This window comes from Geotrypetes seraphini, chromosome 2 (assembly GCF_902459505.1).
Source record: "Geotrypetes seraphini chromosome 2, aGeoSer1.1, whole genome shotgun sequence".
NCBI classification, from domain to species: domain Eukaryota; kingdom Metazoa; phylum Chordata; class Amphibia; order Gymnophiona; family Dermophiidae; genus Geotrypetes; species Geotrypetes seraphini.
In genome coordinates, this window is record NC_047085.1 from 10,408,197 (window position 1) to 10,425,320 (window position 17,124).

General features: G+C 44.6%; 1 protein-coding gene across 2 annotated transcripts in view; it reads right to left on the reverse strand.

Annotated features, from left to right (window-relative positions):
* TONSL (tonsoku like, DNA repair protein) overlaps positions 1–17,124 on the reverse strand; it is a 176,383-nt gene that overhangs the window by 101,667 nt on the left and 57,592 nt on the right. The window lies entirely within an intron of this gene.

Consider the following 17,124-nt stretch of genomic DNA (forward strand, 5'->3'; position numbering starts at 1 on the left):
AAAGGGGACAGGTTTAGAACAAACGCTAGGAAGTTCTTTTTCACCCAGAGGGTGGTGGATACATGGAATGTGCTTCCAGAGGCTGTGGTAGACAGGAGCACATTACAGGGCTTCAAAGAAGGTTTGGATAGGTTCCTAGAGGACAAAGGGATTGAAGGGTATAGATAGGTGTAGAGGTAGGTTATAGGGATAGGAGTAGAGGTAAGTTATAGGAATAGGAGTAGAGATAGGTTATAGAGCTAGTCAGGGACCACTGCTCAGGCAATGGGCCTGATGGGCCGCCGCGGGAGTGGACCGCTGGGCGAGATGGACCTCTGGTCTGCCTCAGCGGAGGCAACTTCTTATGTTCTTATACAAAATCATCCACATTGGATATCAGAAGTTCATGCCTAAACAATAATCCAGAAAGATGACAACTGTGCGGACCCAACACGGTCTGTATTTCGGCCTTCCTCAGGGGTCCTAAACAGATGTATGAATAAAAATAAAGCTACAGCCTCAGCACCCTGAAGTTGTGGGCTCAAATCCCACGCTGCTCCTTGTGACCCGGGGCAAATCACTTAATCCCCTCATTGCTCCAGGTACATTTGATAGAGTATGAGCCCACCAGGACAGATAGGGAAAAATGATTTTGTTTTTTGTTTAAATATCTTTATTGAATTTCATAAAATACAATAATAAGAACATAAGAACATAAGAAGTTGCCTCCGCTGAGGCAGACCCTAGGTCCATCCTGCTCAGCGGTCCGCTCCCGCGGCGGCCCATCAGGCCCATTTCCTGAGCAATGGTCTATACCTATCTATACCCCTCAATCCCTTTTTCTTCTAGGAATCTATCCAAACCTTCTTTGAAACCATTTAATGTTTTCTTGTCTACAACAGCCTCTGGAAGCGCGTTCCACGTATCCACCACCCTCTGAGTGAAAAAGAACTTCCTAGCGTTTGTTCTAAACCTGTCCCCTTTCAATTTCTCCGAGTGCCCCCTTGTACTTGTGGCGCCCCTTAATTTGAAAAATCTGTCCCTGTCTACTTTTTCTATGCCCTTCAGGATCTTGAAGGTTTCTATCATGTCTCCTCTAAGTCTTCGCTTCTCCAGGGAGAAAAGTCCCAACTGCTTCAATCTTTCGGTATATGGAAGTTTTTCCATTCCCTTTATCAGTCTAGTTGCTCTTCTTTGTACTCCCTCAAGTACCGCCATGTCTTTCTTGAGGTACGGCGACCAGTACTGGACGCAGTACTCCAGGTGCGGCCGCACCATTGCACGATATAGCGGCATGATGACTTCTTTCGTCCTGGTTGTAATACCCTTCTTAATGATACCCAACATTCTGTTTGCTTTCCTTGAGGCCATGGCGCATTGTGCTGATGCCTTCAGTGTTTCATCTACCATCACTCCCAGGTCTCTCTCCAGGTTGCTGACCCCTAGTGATGTTCCCCCCATTTTGTAACACAACAATTAATTTAATGACATTTAAGCCCTTCCCCCCTCCCCTTCCCCAACAATATGGTAAAAGTAGATGAATTGGAAGTACAAACCAGAAAGACAAGTCAATTAGCTTGTAATCTACACTAGTCATTTAAAAGAGCCCAAACCTTCTTAAAATAGCGAACATACATAGCCTAACGGCAGCTATCCAGTGAAAATGGAAAAACTATTGAATTTGCTAATACGTACCCAAACTGCTGGGGCTGGAAATTAGAAGCACTGATGTGAAAAAAGGGGGTACCAATCATGCCTTTAAAATAAATAATAGATAGGACAATAATAATAATAAGCTAATTATGAAAAAAACAAAATATACAAATAAAACAAGTAAAAACCAAGATAAAATCACCTCCAACAAATGGCAGACAAACCAAAGCTAAACAAGGAATAAATGTCTGCACCAGGAACATCCATTCCACAGGACTTGTTTGTTTCACCTTTCCACTGTTGCATTGGTGGTTTGCTTTGCTTTTTGATTTTGTTAATCCATGGATGAACAACGAATCATCCAGTCTCTGGCTTCTAGCTCTCCTTTCTTCCACAATAGAGAATGTCCTCTCTGAAGATGTGCTGGTAGCTAGTATGTGCAGGACTCCCCCATGCAACGTTTGCTAGTTTTGTCCAGCTCTGGTGCTTACTGTTCCAAAATGTCAAAATATCAGCAGCCTTCTGAGGAGACATTGTTCCATAAAAGTCACTCGGGAAAACAATGGTTGATTCTATTTTCATTCTTTTGGAGGGACCTGGCTCTGGGAGCCCTTCCACAGCGATGCTCTCTGGAAATGTGGAGGATCCCAATACATTAACGCGAGCCTTCCATTTTGAGCTCTTGGTATTACCGCCTCAAAGATTTGGATGCCTGTGTTTTTATGTCTTCTGGGAAAATGATTGGATTATCTTTCCGACGTGGGTATAAAAGGGAAGCAATATTGTGCAATGAATGAACCATGAAATAAGTGTCGATTGACTGTTCAAAATGCTTCTTTATGCCAGCAACAATTGCTGAATCTGATGCAATAACAGTCAAATGTTTGAACTGAGCACACATTAGCACAACACTGGAGAGGGTAGGCATCTTATCCGCAGACAAGACTTTTGTTGCCACATCAAAGGGGCTCAAGACACAAATTGTGTTACTTAATAGTGCTTTATTCAAATCCAAAAGCAGCCACTGTAGTTGTTTGTTTTTTATCACCATACTCAGTTGTCAGTTTTTGAAGATATGTTAGGTTTTGAGATAATGATTTCAGCATTTTATAGATGCTGTGCCATCATGTTGGAACAGCCTGCTTAAGGCTAATCTCAAGCTTGTGATGCATTCTTGAATGCTTGACGTGTGACAGTGTCTTTTGCAAGATTTACATTGAATTTTTTAAGAACATACAACAATTATTACTCCCACTAGCTGGAGATTTTAATGCTGTAATGGATCCTTTTATGGATAAAAAACCAAGTAAAAATATAAAATCATTAGGGTTAGATAATTTGGCACAATCTTGTGATTTGAAAGATATATGGCGAATACTTCATTTTAATGATCAGGAATTTTCTTTTTGTTCAAACTGTTCATAAATCATTTTCAAGAATTGATTATATTTTTGTATCAAATTCACTGGTACAAGTGACACAAGCTTCCAATGATCCAATTATTTTATCTGATCATAGAGGGGTGTGGATTGATTTTAAACTTGAAGATAAGGATAAAAATAGATCAATATGGAGGTTTGATAATACATTGGTTGTGGATTCAATCTTCCTTGAGGAGTTTAAATTGAAGATAATTGAATTTTTTCAAATAAATACATCAGAAGAAATTAGCAAATAAATATTATGGGATGCATTTAAAGCTACTATAAGAGGTAATATTATTTCATATTCTGCATATATTAAAAAACAACTTGGAAAACAATTTTCTAATTTGGAAGAAGAAATTAAACATTTGGAATCTAAATTAGTAGATAAATGGGAACAAGACACTTTACAGGCTCTTTTAAAAGGAAAGGGTAAATATAATGAATTATCTTCAAAACTAGTAAGGAAAGATTTATTTTCTCAGCAAACCATGTATTATGGAAGTTCAAATAGAGCGGGAAGATTATTGGCAAACTATCTTAAAGCAAAGAAAACAAAAACAAAAATTATAGCAATAAAGGATGAAAAAGGAAATACATACACTCAGATAGGAATTATTTTAAATCAATTTTTAAATTTTTATAAAGACCTGTAGTCTTCCGAGTCTTATACTGATAAAACTCAAGATGGTTTAGAATTTTTAAAGCTTATTAATGGCCCGAAAGTTCCTGATCACATTTAAAAAAGTTTAGAAGAGCCTATATCATTAAAAGAATTAGAAACAGCATTGAAGTCTCTTAGAGTTGGATCCTTTCCAGGTGGGGATGGTTTTACAGTGGAATTTTATAAATTATTTCAAACTTCTCTGTTACCCCATTTATTAAATTTATATCAGTCTCAACTAAGTAAAGATTACATTTCAGGTACTATGGCAGAATCCTTGACTATTGTTTTGCCAAAGCCAAATAAAGATCTTACTTTGGTTTCAAACTACAGGCCTATTTCTTTAATTAATGTGGATGGAAAATTATTAGCCAAAGTATTGGCGATGCGGTTGGCTAAGGCTCTCCCTTTTATCATTGATGTGCATCAAACTGGATTTGTTGCAAACAGACATTCATCTAATAATACCAGATTGGCTTTTCACACATTAAATTTAACAAAAGACATGAATGATCCAGTTTTTATGGTATCTTTGGATGCAGAGAAAGCCTTTGATAGAGTGGAATGGATATTCATGTATCAGGCATTGGAATGGTTGGGTATAGGTTCGGGATTTATACAAATGATTCAAACTTTATTTAGCACCCCTATGGCAAGATTATATATTAAGGAGAAATTAGGTTCTTACCTGCTAATTTACTTTCTTTTAGCTTCTCCAGACCAGTAGAGGTTAATCTTTACGAATGGGTATATATCCAATCATGACCAGCAGGTGGAGACTGAAAACAAAACTGTGGGACAGTATATAATATACTCCCTTCTCTATTTACCTCAGTCTACCGAATAGCCAAGCAGAACCAAGAATTGGAAAACAGAAAGAAAACAATACTCCGAACAGGAGTAACAACTAACATACCCAAATGCTGTTGGAAAATGCAGAGGAGAAATACCCGAAGGAAAATGTCCCCACAGCTCGCCAGCTAAGCCAGCCGAGCCACAGCTGCTGTTCTTTAATTCTCCCCGGCCCTAGAAAAATACTAGAACCCGCAGCAAAAAACAAAAACAGCCCGCGAAACAGCCCCAACAACAACAGACAGGGTGGGGACCTCTACTGGTCTGGAGAAGCTAAAAGAAAGTAAATTAGCAGGTAAGAACCTAATTTCTCCTTCTTTAGCACTCTCCAGACCAGTAGAGGTTAATCTTTACGAATGGGACGTACCAAAGCAGTCCCTCACACGGGCGGGCCCCCCGAAGGGCTGACACCAGAACACACACATACCGAACACCGCGTCCTGACGCGCCAGAACATCTACCCGAAAGTGTCTGACAAATGAATACAAGGAAGACCAAACCACAGCCTTACAAATGTCCACTGGAGGCACGAGCGACGACTCAGCCCAAGAAGCCGCCTGACCCCGAGTAGAATGAGCTTTGAGAAACTCCGGAACGGGCTTCTGCCCCAGAAGAGAAGCGGAAGCAATAGTCTCCTTGATCTAGCATGCAATAGTAGCCCTAGAAGCGCCAGCCCCCATAAGAGGACCAGTCAGAAGGACAAAGAGATGATTTTAGTTCCTGATCACCTGGGTCCGTTGCACATAAGAGCGAAGGACCCGACCAACATCCAAATTGCTCAGCTGTCTTTGCTCAGAAGAGCCCTCCCAACTACCCAAGACCGGGAGGACCACAGATTGATTGACATGAAAAGGAAAAACTACTTTCGGCAGAAAAGGAAGGAACAGGCCTCAAGACAACCTGCTCCCTAGAAAACTCCAAGAAGGGAGCCCTACAAGAGAAAACCTGTAGCTCAGAAACACGCCTAGCAGAAGAAATGTCCACCAAAAAGACCGTCTTCAGAGTAAGGTCCTTCAAAGAGCAGCCGCCCAACGGTTCGAAGGGCGGGTGCATCAGAATAGAGAGAACCAGACTGAGATTCCAAGAGGGAACAGAGGACCGCACGGGAGGCCTGAGCACCTTGGCCGCCCGCAAAAAGCGAATCACATCAGGAATGGCTGTCAAACGCTGACCCGTCACAAACCCCCGAAAGGCTGACAAGGCCACAAGCTGAACCCGGAGAGAAGCCGAAGCCAGGCCTCTATCCAGGCCATCTTGCAAGAACTCTAGGATATTAGGCACAGAAATGCGAAGAGAGACCACTCCCCGCATCTGGCACCACCCCTCAAAGAAGTGCCAAATCCACACAGAAGCCTGAGAGGTAGAAAGCCTCCAGGACCCCAAGAGAGTAGAAATCACCCTATCTGAATACCCCTTCTTACCAAGGCAACCCCTTTCAAAAGCCAAGCCGTAAGACAGAAGGGAAACGGGTCGAACATGGGAATGGGACCCTGCGTCAGAAGGTCGTCCAAGGGAGGCAGAGGAAGAGGATCCGCCACCAGAGTGTCACCAGATCTGTGTATCACGGATGTCGAGGCCAATCTGGAGCCACCAGAACCACCAGACCTGGATGGCGAACAATGCGGAGAAGAACTCTGCCCACTAATGGCCACGGAGGGAACATGCACAACAGCCCCTCTGTTGGCCATGGTTGAACCAGAGCATCCAGACCCTCGGCCAGTCCATCCCTGCGACGACTGAAGAAGCGGAACACCTCGGCATTGCCACTCGTGGCCGTCAGGTCCCTCAGGGACTGACCCCAACCCTGCATTATCAACTGAAAAGCCACAGGGCTGAGACACCACTCTCTGTGATCTAAGATGTGACTGAGGAAGTTCGCCTGAACATTCTCCACCCCGGCCATGTGAGAGGCCGAGAGATCCAGAAGGCGTGACTCCGCCCCAAAGCATGAGCCGAGCCGCCTCCTCCGCCACCTGAGCGCTCTTGGTGCCTCAACGATTGACATAAGCCACCGCTGTGGCATTGTCAGACCGGCCTCTGACCGACTTGCCCATCAAGAGGGAGCAGAAGGCTAACAGTGCCAGAGGGACGGCTCTGGTCTCCAACAGGTTGATCGACCAGGACGCCTCCTCCATGGACCAGGTGCCCTGAGCTGAGTGACCTAGACACTGAGCCCCCACAACCGAGGAGACTGACATCCGTGAGAAGCACCGTCCACTGCGATAGATCCAGACTCATCCTCTGGATCAGATGAGAGGTCTGGAGCCACCAAAGAAGACTGCAGCGCGCCAAGCCTCGCAGGGACCTCCAAACTGAGCCTCTGGGGTGACCATCTACGGAGCAGAGCATACTGAAGAGACACATGTGGGCCCGCAACCACCTCACAACATCCAGGAACGCTGCCATCGACCCCAAGACTTGGAGGAAATCCTGCGCCCGAGGACACCGGGACGCCAAAAGAAGGCGAATCTGAGATTGCAATATGCTTACCCGGACCTCTGGAAGGAAGACCTTCCCCAAGGAGGTGTCGAACAGAACCCCAAGGTACTCCAGATGATGAGCGGGGACCAACCGACTCTTGGAAAGGTTGACCACCCAGCCCAGTGACCGGAGAAACTCAACCACCCGAGCCGTAACTCGGGCGCTCTCCTGCAACGACTTCGCCCGAAACAACGTCATCCCAGAAGGGGTGCACCAGAATGCCCTCTGACTGCAATGCCGCCGTGACGACCACCATCAACTTGGCGAACGTCCGGGGAGTCATGGCCAGGCCCAAGGGAAGCACACAGAACTGATAGTGCAGACCCAATATCGCAAAGCAAAGAAAGAGCTGAGGAGAGGCCCGAATGGAAACAGGCAAGTAGGCCTCTGCCAGAGCGGGAGAAGTCAGGAACTCCCCCGGCTGAACAGCCAGAAGGACAGACTGCAGTGTGTCCATGCGAATAAAAGGGAATTCTGAGAGTCCTGTTGACCTCAGTTTAAACCAAGGATGGGCCGAAAGGTCCCCTCCCTTTAGGGCCCCATAAAGGAAATGGCGTACCAGCCGATACCGCACTCCTGAGGGGACACTGAACAACTGCTTTGAGATCTAGCAAGCGCTGAAGGGTCTGGCGAAAGGCTAGCGTCTCCCATGCCACCTGACATGAAGAGGCTAGATATGATCCGGCAGAGAGCGGGCAAAATTCAAGTACATAACCGTCCCGCACCACCACCAGGACCCACTGATCGGACGTGATCTTGGCCCACTTGGGAAATAAGTTGCGAAGCTGGGCACCCACGGGAACCAAAGGGGGCGCCGGCAAAGAGGCATCGCGCAGGACGGGCAGCAGGGGAACCGGGGGGGAACTCCCAGCCCCCCGACGGGCCCCCTGAAAAGACTGCATGCGCTAAGCCAACCGACCCCGGGGAAAAACCAGAAGCCTGGAAAGAAGCAGTCCCATGCCCCAGGCGAAACTTGCGAAATTCCCGCAGACGCCCCCGGGCAATGCCAACCCGAGATGCCGGGCGGGCACGGTCCTCAGGCAGACGGAGCACCTCAGAGTCCGTCAGAGTCTGAACCACCGGATCTAAGTACTCTCTAAACAAAAAACAACCCCCGAAAGGGAAATTTTGGGAAGTTCAGTTTTGGACGCGGCAACCGCCGACCAAGCGCGAAGCCACAAGGTACAGCGTGCGGCCACCAAAAGTCCCAGACTTAGCAGCACCAAGTCACAAAGAACAACCGAGAGGAACGAGGCAGTCATCTCAAACTTCACCACCTCCTGATCCACTAAGGACCAGTCATCAGACTCACGATCCAGGACATGCTCAGACCACCGAAACACGGTGCGAGCCACCAGCCCCACACAAATAGCCACCTGGACCCCCATGATGGATACCCATGAGCCAAGGCGCACACCAATCGAAACGGCGCCCGTAGGCCACTGCGCCACCACAAAATCCCGAAAATCCTGACGCACAGGAAAAGAGCGGGAAACAGGACAGACCCCCTGAAGCAGAGGGGCCCCCATACGCGGGGTCTCCGGTGGCGCAACTTCAAAAATGCAGCACCAAGGAGACCTGCTACATCAGGTCTAAAAGCTCATCCCTCTGAATAAAAAGCGCACCACGGACGCATCTGCTCTGGAAGACGGGAAACCCGCCGCCCTGCTGCCAGCGGGCGTCCCCTCTAGAGGATCCTGGAAGCCCGCCAAAGCAGCCAGGTCCTCAACCATGCCAACACGCTCCTCCAACCACCAATTCGCAATCCAAGCCCCCCCGCGGGGGATGAGGGAGGAGGGAGGAGGGAGGAGGAAGAGGGGACGCCAAACGAAAAGAGGGAGACAAAGCCATAGGGGGCGCAGAGGGAAACCACCCCCAGGTGCACGTGGGACCCCCAATTGTCTGCACAAAGAAAGAAATTAAATTGGGGACAAAAAACCCCTGGGGGTCCCCAGGGACTCCCTGCCCCAGCAGGGGTCCCTGCTGAAACCTGCCCCTGTGTTTGCAATACAGGGGGAAGATCACCTGAGGTTGCAGACAGGCAGGCAGAGGGGCAGGGCAGAGAAAATGGCCTGTAGCGGCTGAGAAGGCTGAACAGTCCCAGCCGCTAAAACAGGCAAGTCGGCATCAGCTGTCAAAAAATCAGCTGAGAGTGAATCCTTCGGGGAATCCCTCCGTGGGCGGTTGGGGAAGACCGGGCTTCCCCACTGCTCCCAGCCGACTCGCGAGGCACCATCGGCGGGGAGCTCTGAATGCCTGCAGCCGCTGCCGACGGAGCTCCACCACCTCACCGGGCCAAACTACCGATTTCAGTCCGGCCGCGAGTGCCTCGCGGCTGGACCGAATTGTGTCCCACTCCCCCGGAGAAGGGCACAATGGCTCCAGACGCGACCTAGCTAGAAACAAAGTGCCGGTTAGAAGAAAAAATACAGTAAAAAACATTAAACTGACAGGGAAGCATCCCTTCAGACCGGCACTACCTCAGGATTTTTTTTTTTTTACAGAACAGACTCCACAGGCTCTCGAAGCAATATGCCTTGCTTGATTTAGGGGGCAAGGCTTACTGCTGAGGCTCCTCTAAAAAAATGTGGGGAGGTGGAGGAAGTGGGGGGAGGGACCCCGCTCGAGACCCGCCGGGTTTGACACCCCCGAGGTCGGACGAACCCCCAAACAGGATCCGCCCAAGCTCCGTCCGGCCCAAAACAGGGACAATAAACCCCCTAAACAAATTCCAACAGCCCTACCAAGGGATATGGGTACAGATCACATCAACACCTGCTGGAGACTGAAAGAAGACTGAGGGAAATAGAGAAGGGAGGGTAGTATATACTGTCCCAAAGTTTTGTTTTCAGTCTCCACCTGCTGGTCATGATTGGATATATAACCATTCGTAAAGATTAACCTCTACTGGTCTGGAGAGTGCTAAAGAATAATAATTTATCAGAACATTTTAATTTGCATAGGGGAGTTAGACAGGGTTGTCCACTCTCTCCTTTGCTCTTTGATATTGTTTTAGAACCCTTATTATTAGCTATTCAACAAGCAAAGGGGATACAAGGTATTCCCCGTAAAGATTGGGAATATAAAGTCTCTGCATATGCAGATGATATATTACTTCATTTGAGAAATCCAAGAATTACCATTCCATGTTTGTTGGAATTGATAGAAAAATTTGGAAAATCCTCAGGATATAAGATAAATTGGAGTAAATCTGAAATTCTTCCACTTAATGTACATTGTGCAAGGAGTTTGTTTGATACATTCTCATTTGTATGGAAGGAAGATGGACTAAAATATTTAGGTATTTGGATTAAAAACACAATAGAAGATACGGTGAAAGAGAATGAAAAATTTATATTAAAAAAGGTATTGGAAATGTGTGAGCAGTGGAATCCTTTGCATTTATCTTGGTGGGGGAGAGTTCAAACTGTTAAAATGATGATATTGCCTGTAGTTTGTTATCCAATGGGAATGATACCAGTTTTTTTTCAGGGGTCTTTTTATAAAAAATTGAATTCTATTCTTACAAAATTTGTTTGGCTAGGTAAAACTCCTAGGATCGCTCTAGTATCTTTACAAAAACCAATTAAGGAGGGCGGGGTGAATTTTCCAAACTTTTATAGGTACCATCAAGCCTATATTTTACGCCAAGGTATGATTTGGATCCTCCCTGAGCTCACTGATTACACCCCGGATTGGTTGTTTCTGGAATGGCGACTCATGTTTCCTTTACATCTTTGTCATGTCCTTAGTATCAAGATGCCTAGATTGTATAAAGATAACAGAATTTTAATGGACACATGGAAAACATTACGATTTGTCAGCAACCTAACAAATATTCCTATTAGTAAATCAACAAATCAAACCATATGGCTAAACCCCAACATTCAAATTGGCAGATTTAAAATCACCTGGAAGCATTGGATGATTGCAGGTATAAGGACTTTAAATGATATTATTTTAAATGGTAAACTGCTTGATTTTTCACAGTTGCAGCATAAATATGGTCTTAATAAATCACAAAGTTTTAGGTGGCTGCAACTGAAGCAGGCCATTCAGGTAGGGTTCCCTGAATGGAAAAATCTGAATACGCAATATAGTCTGGAATTTCTATGCTTTCAGGTGGACTTTCTGGGACACCAGGCCACACAGTGGAATAAAATTATAAGTGAATATGTTAAAAAGAAACCCAAAAATGGTCTTAGAGATGTTTGGAGCATTGAGATTAAGCATCAAATTTCAGCATCTCAATGGCCACAAATTTGGTCTTGGAGGATGAGATGTGCAGTGTCTGCATCTATGAGACAAACTTGGTTTTTTCTTCTGCATAGAGCGTTTTGGACCCCAGTTAGACTACAAAAGTTAAATAGTTCAAAGTCTAATAGATGTTGGCACTGTAATCTTGGTGTAGGGACTTTAGATCATCTTTTGTTTTATTGTCCCTTTATCTTAGCCTTTTGGAACTCAATTTGGGATCAAGTAAATTGTTTATTGGAAAATCATGTGGCATTATCTTATGATTCAGTACTATTTGGTATGTCTATGAGGAAAAAGAGCCAAATATCATCACATAACAATAAACTTTTATTGATAATGACAGGAGTCGCCATTCAGCATATCACAAGTAATTGGAAAATTACAGTAGACTCAATTACAATTTCTGGTGGAATTCATTATGTCACATATATAAATGGAAAGAGCAATAGCTATACAACAAGGAAGCTATAAAATTGAATAACATTTGGGAGCCATTAACTTCTTATTGTAATGAGTAAACACCATTTTCTATTGTAATATACACCGTCTAATGATTAGGGGGAGGTATATTTTACATTTTTCTTATTGGGGGAAATAATAGAGAAATAATGGGAGGGGAGTGTGGTAATTTTATGTATTGCAAGATAAATCAGAAAAATTGTCAAGTGATGTGTTTAATTGTATTGTTTTATTGTTTGTGCACTTGATGTAAGATTGAAAACGAATAAAGAATTTGGGAAAAAAAAAAAAAAAAGAAACTGCAAATAGGGAGGGGGAAGTGTACAAATAACCAAAACCTTGCTTTCCAGACCTCAGCAGAAGGTGCCAAGAGTTGTCTCCAAAGTGATGCCACTACACACTTAGCTCCTACCACACTCAATCACCTTGCTTTTCTGTTCAGGAACTACATCAATTGTAGAGCCCCAGTAAGTAGGCTTGGGGGGTATGACTGCTAAAGAGGTTAACAATATTTTTGAGAGCATCACCCTACACATTAAAAACATTTATAGTTTTATTTTTCTCCACTGTGGATTCTTTCATGAATTCTAAGGTGCTCCGCCCCCCCGATCCAGCCGGAGGACAACATATTTAAAAAAAGACCCAGCGCACCGCACCAGCACATCCCAGCCAGATCAGGCCGGCGTGGGAGCCCTGCTCCGCCCCCCCCGATCCAGCCGGAGGTCACCATATTTGAAAAAGACCCAGCACACCGCACCAGCACATCCCAGCCAGATCGGGCTGGCGTGGGAGCCCTGCTCCGCCCCCCCCGATCCAGCCGGAGGACACCATACTTAAAAATGACCCAGTGCCGCTCGGCGCGCCTGCACCTCAATGAGCGCCTTCGAGGAGCACCTGAGGGGAACACTAGATCATCGCAGACCTCAAACACAAGGTTAGGAGCGTGGGACCCCCGCTCCTCCCCCCCCAACACGAGAAAAACATCGCTGACTGCCACCCCACACAAACCCCTCCACAGTCCTACAATAACTTACAAGTGTACTATTGACAAAGACAGAAAACCTGCGAGGACAGAAAACCAATATAAATCGACACCAGAAGGTTTTCAAAAATCAGCAAACATGAAGATCTTATTAATCCTACTGATATACCTGCTATGCAACAACGTTAAAAATGTTATATCACTCTACCCAAAGCTTCACTCCGTTCACGAACCTAATACACCCATTAGGCTCCTAACTAACCAACAGGAAGAAAGAGTAAATCACATTAAAACAATCACAAGTAATAATAGACCTCACCGTACCCTCAAAAAAAGACCAAGGGAGATAAAACTCATCAAAACCAATACACCCACCATACCCATCACAACTACCTCCATTCCCTGCGCCTACCTCAACACTAGATCAGTAAGGAACAAAGCTTTCTTAATCAAAGACTGGATCGTCTGCAAGAAGCTAGCCTGCCTCTTTCTTACAGAAACATGGTTACTATCAGAAGAGGATCCAATACTAAATGACCTAATACCAGAAAACTACAAAATCCACATGCTAAACCGTGAAGACCGCAGAGGGGGAGGACTAGCAGTCATTCACAAGGAAGAACTCGAACTTGAATTAATAGACACCAAGATAACCAACCAATTAGAAACGCTAGCATGCAAAATTAGCAATAAGGACCTAGAAGAGTACCTCTCCTGTATACTATTTTATGTTCCGCCAAAATGCTGGTCAAAGGCCAGAGAAGACCTCTATGAATTCATCCTACACAACTCAATCACTCCGTCTTACAATATTATAGCAGGAGACGTGAACCTACATTTAGAGAACAAGGACAATCCCGAAACAAAAGATTTCAAAAACTTCCTATCCTCACTCAACTTCATCCTCCCTTCATCCACACAAACCCATGAAAAAGGCCACCAGCTAGATTTGGTAGCTATGTCCTCAAAAGAAATCCTAAATCCCACTATTTCCACGTCGAACGGCATCTGGAACCACGACATCTGGTCCGATCATTTTACCTACTACTTTAATTTAATCTGGAACCAACAAAAGAAAAAACTCACCCAAAGATAAAAAAAGAACATCTCACAAGGGGCCACATCAACCCAGAGGAATACTGGGCCCAATACGAAGTGCGAGAGGAGACAAACGAAGAGGGTGAATTCTGGGAACAGTGGTCAAAAACAAGCACAACCATCTTAGACAAAATAGCTCCTAAACGATACAGAACAAACCGCTCAAATAAATATAACAACTGGTTCGACTCCGAACTACTAAAAATGAAACAATCAACACGACGACTAGAAAGGATCTGGAACAAATCAGGTGAAACATCTGACAGGAACAATTGGAGATCAAATATAAAGGAATACAAACAACTGATAAAAGAAAAAAGGAAAATATTCTACTCATCCAAAATATATATATCCAACACAAGTTCAAAAGGAATCAACACTCATGAATTGTTCAATCTAGTTAAAAATTTATTCGACACCACACGCAACAGTCAATCCACCCACGACATAAAACTTCCAACAGCAGACGATCTAGCACAACACTTTGACTCAAAAATTGGGAACCTAAGGAACAACTGCCCAACAAACAACACAGATGAACAGCAAATAGCCAACACACATGAAAATGAAACACCAGTGGACATGTTTTGGAACTCCTTTCAGGAACTAGAATGGAACAACTTCATAAAACTTTACAACAAATATACTAAATCAAACTGCATCCTAGATCCCTGTCCCCCCAACATAATGAAAACAACCCCATTAGACTTTAAAATAACACTATGGAATCATATGTCCAATAATCTCAAAAACGGAAAATTCCTATCAAAAAATGGTCACATTATAATCACCCCAATTCCAAAAAATCGTAAACTACCCCTAACATCAGCAACCAACTATAGACCAGTAGCATCCATCCCATTCTTCGTAAAAATAATGGAAGGTCTGGTACAAACTCAATTGACAGACTACCTAGATCAGTTCTCGCTGCTACATGAAACCCAGTCTGGCTTCAGACCTCTGTTTAGTACCGAGACAGTGATTGCAGCGATCTTAGAATACCTACGTAACTTATTCAGCAAGGGCCATAAAGCCTTAGTCATGCAATTCGACTTGAGCTCGGCCTTCGACTTGGTGGATCACGAAAAATTACTACAATGCTTAGACACAATCGGCATTGGAGGCGAGGTGCTGGACTGGTTCCGAGGATTCCTCACGACCCGCACCTATCAAGTTCGCTTCAATTGCAATCTCTCTAAAATATGGAGAAACCCATCAGGCGTCCCACAGGGGTCCCCACTATCCCCTCTACTCTTCAACGTCTATATAGCTTCACTAGGAACGCAGCTGACCCAGCGAGGCATAAAAGTATTTAGTTATGCCGACAACTTCACAATCATTATCCCGTTTACTGCATCTCCCTCCGAAATCACCCCCACAGCATCAGAAGCGCTGAACATGATGGAACAATGGACCAAAGATTTCAAACTGAAGCTCAATTCAGATAAAACTAAATTCTTTATAGCCTCGCCACACGCAAAAAACACGACAAAATCATTACACATTAACAATCTCAACTACCCCATTCAATCAACAATGAAGGTCCTAGGAGTAATATTAGACCAAGGCCTAACAATGAAAGACCATATAGACTCCCTAATCAAAAGAGGATTTTTCACTCTCTGGAAACTTAGGTCCATTAAGGCGTACTTCCACACCTCGGCTTTCAGAACTCTAGTACAATCCCTAATACTAAGCCACCTGGATTATTGCAATATCACCCACCTGACAATCCCCCAGAAGCAAATGCAAAGACTACAACTAATACAAAATGCAGCAGTCAGGATGATCTTCGGGCTGAAGAAGTCCGACCACATAACCCCTTCCTACCAACTCCTACACTGGCTGCCGATGGGGGCACGCACGAAATTCAAGCTAGGATGTCTCTGCTTCAAGGTATTAAATGGTCTAGCCCCTAAATATATTACAGACCTCTTCTCATTCCCAACCAACAGACATGAAAGAAAAACACACCTGAAATTTGTCTCCCCACCGACTAGAGGGTGCAAATATAAGAGATACCACCAACAACTGCTATCGTATCAAGCAGCCTTATGGGGTAAAGACTTAGAAAAACTAATTGCACACACAAACAACTACGAAGAATTTAGGAAACACCTAAAAACTTACCTGTTCTCGAAATACCTAGGAAACGAACCAGGACATCAGCCCCTCCGGTAACTCCATCACATCCTAACTCCTAATTACTAACTATGAATACTCCATTCAATTCATGGAACATTTCTAATTCTTTGTAAGCAGAACGGCACTTCTTGGTCTTGCAGCATACAAACTGTTGTTACTATTATTAATGCCGGTATTATCAGATGTACACTGCTATACTCTTTAATTCGTCGTATGTACTGTCTCTCTTTATTGTATTGTATTTAATTTAAAGTTACCCTTTATTGTAAACCGCCTAGAAGTCGCAAGATTACTGGTGGTATATAAAAATAAAGTTATTATTATTATTATTCTTCCCCCCCCATTCTACCACATTCAGAACATTGATATGGTTGTTCTCCACTGTGGATTCTTTCATGAATTCTAAGGTGACTTTCTCCCCCCCCCCTTCTACCACATTCAGAACATTGATATGGTTGTTCTCCACTGTGGATTCTTTCATGAATTCTAAGGTGACTTTCTTCCTCCCCCCCCCATTCTACCACATTCAGAACATTGATATGGTTGTTCTCCACTGTGGATTCTTTCATGAATTCTAAGGTGACTTTCTCCCCCCCCCCTTCTACCACATTCAGAACATTGATATGGTTGTTCTCCATTGTGGATTCTTTCATGAATTCTAAGGTGACTTTCTTCCTCCCCCCCCCCCTTCTACCACATTCAGAACATTGATATGGTTGTTCTCCACTGAGGATTCTTTCTTGAATTCTAAGGTGACTTCCCCCCTCCCCTTCTACCACTTTTAGAACACTGATATGGTTTTTCTCCATTGTACCGTGTTTCCCCGAAAATAAGATCTACCCCGAAAATAAACCATAGCATGATTTTCAGGGTAAGTCTTAATATAAGCCCTACCCCCAAAAATAAGCCCTAGTCGTAGGCAGCCGCACTACCCCCCGCTGCACAGCCGAACCGCCAAACCCCAGCTGATCCTCCATCCTTCCCTCCCAACCGATCCCCACCAACCATGACCATAAATACCTTCCGGCAGAGGAGCATGGGGCCAGCAGCATTCACAGGCTTTTGAACAGAGCTCATACTCCCTTACCGCTACACTAAACATTAAGTATAGTCATTTTTTTTCAGATCCA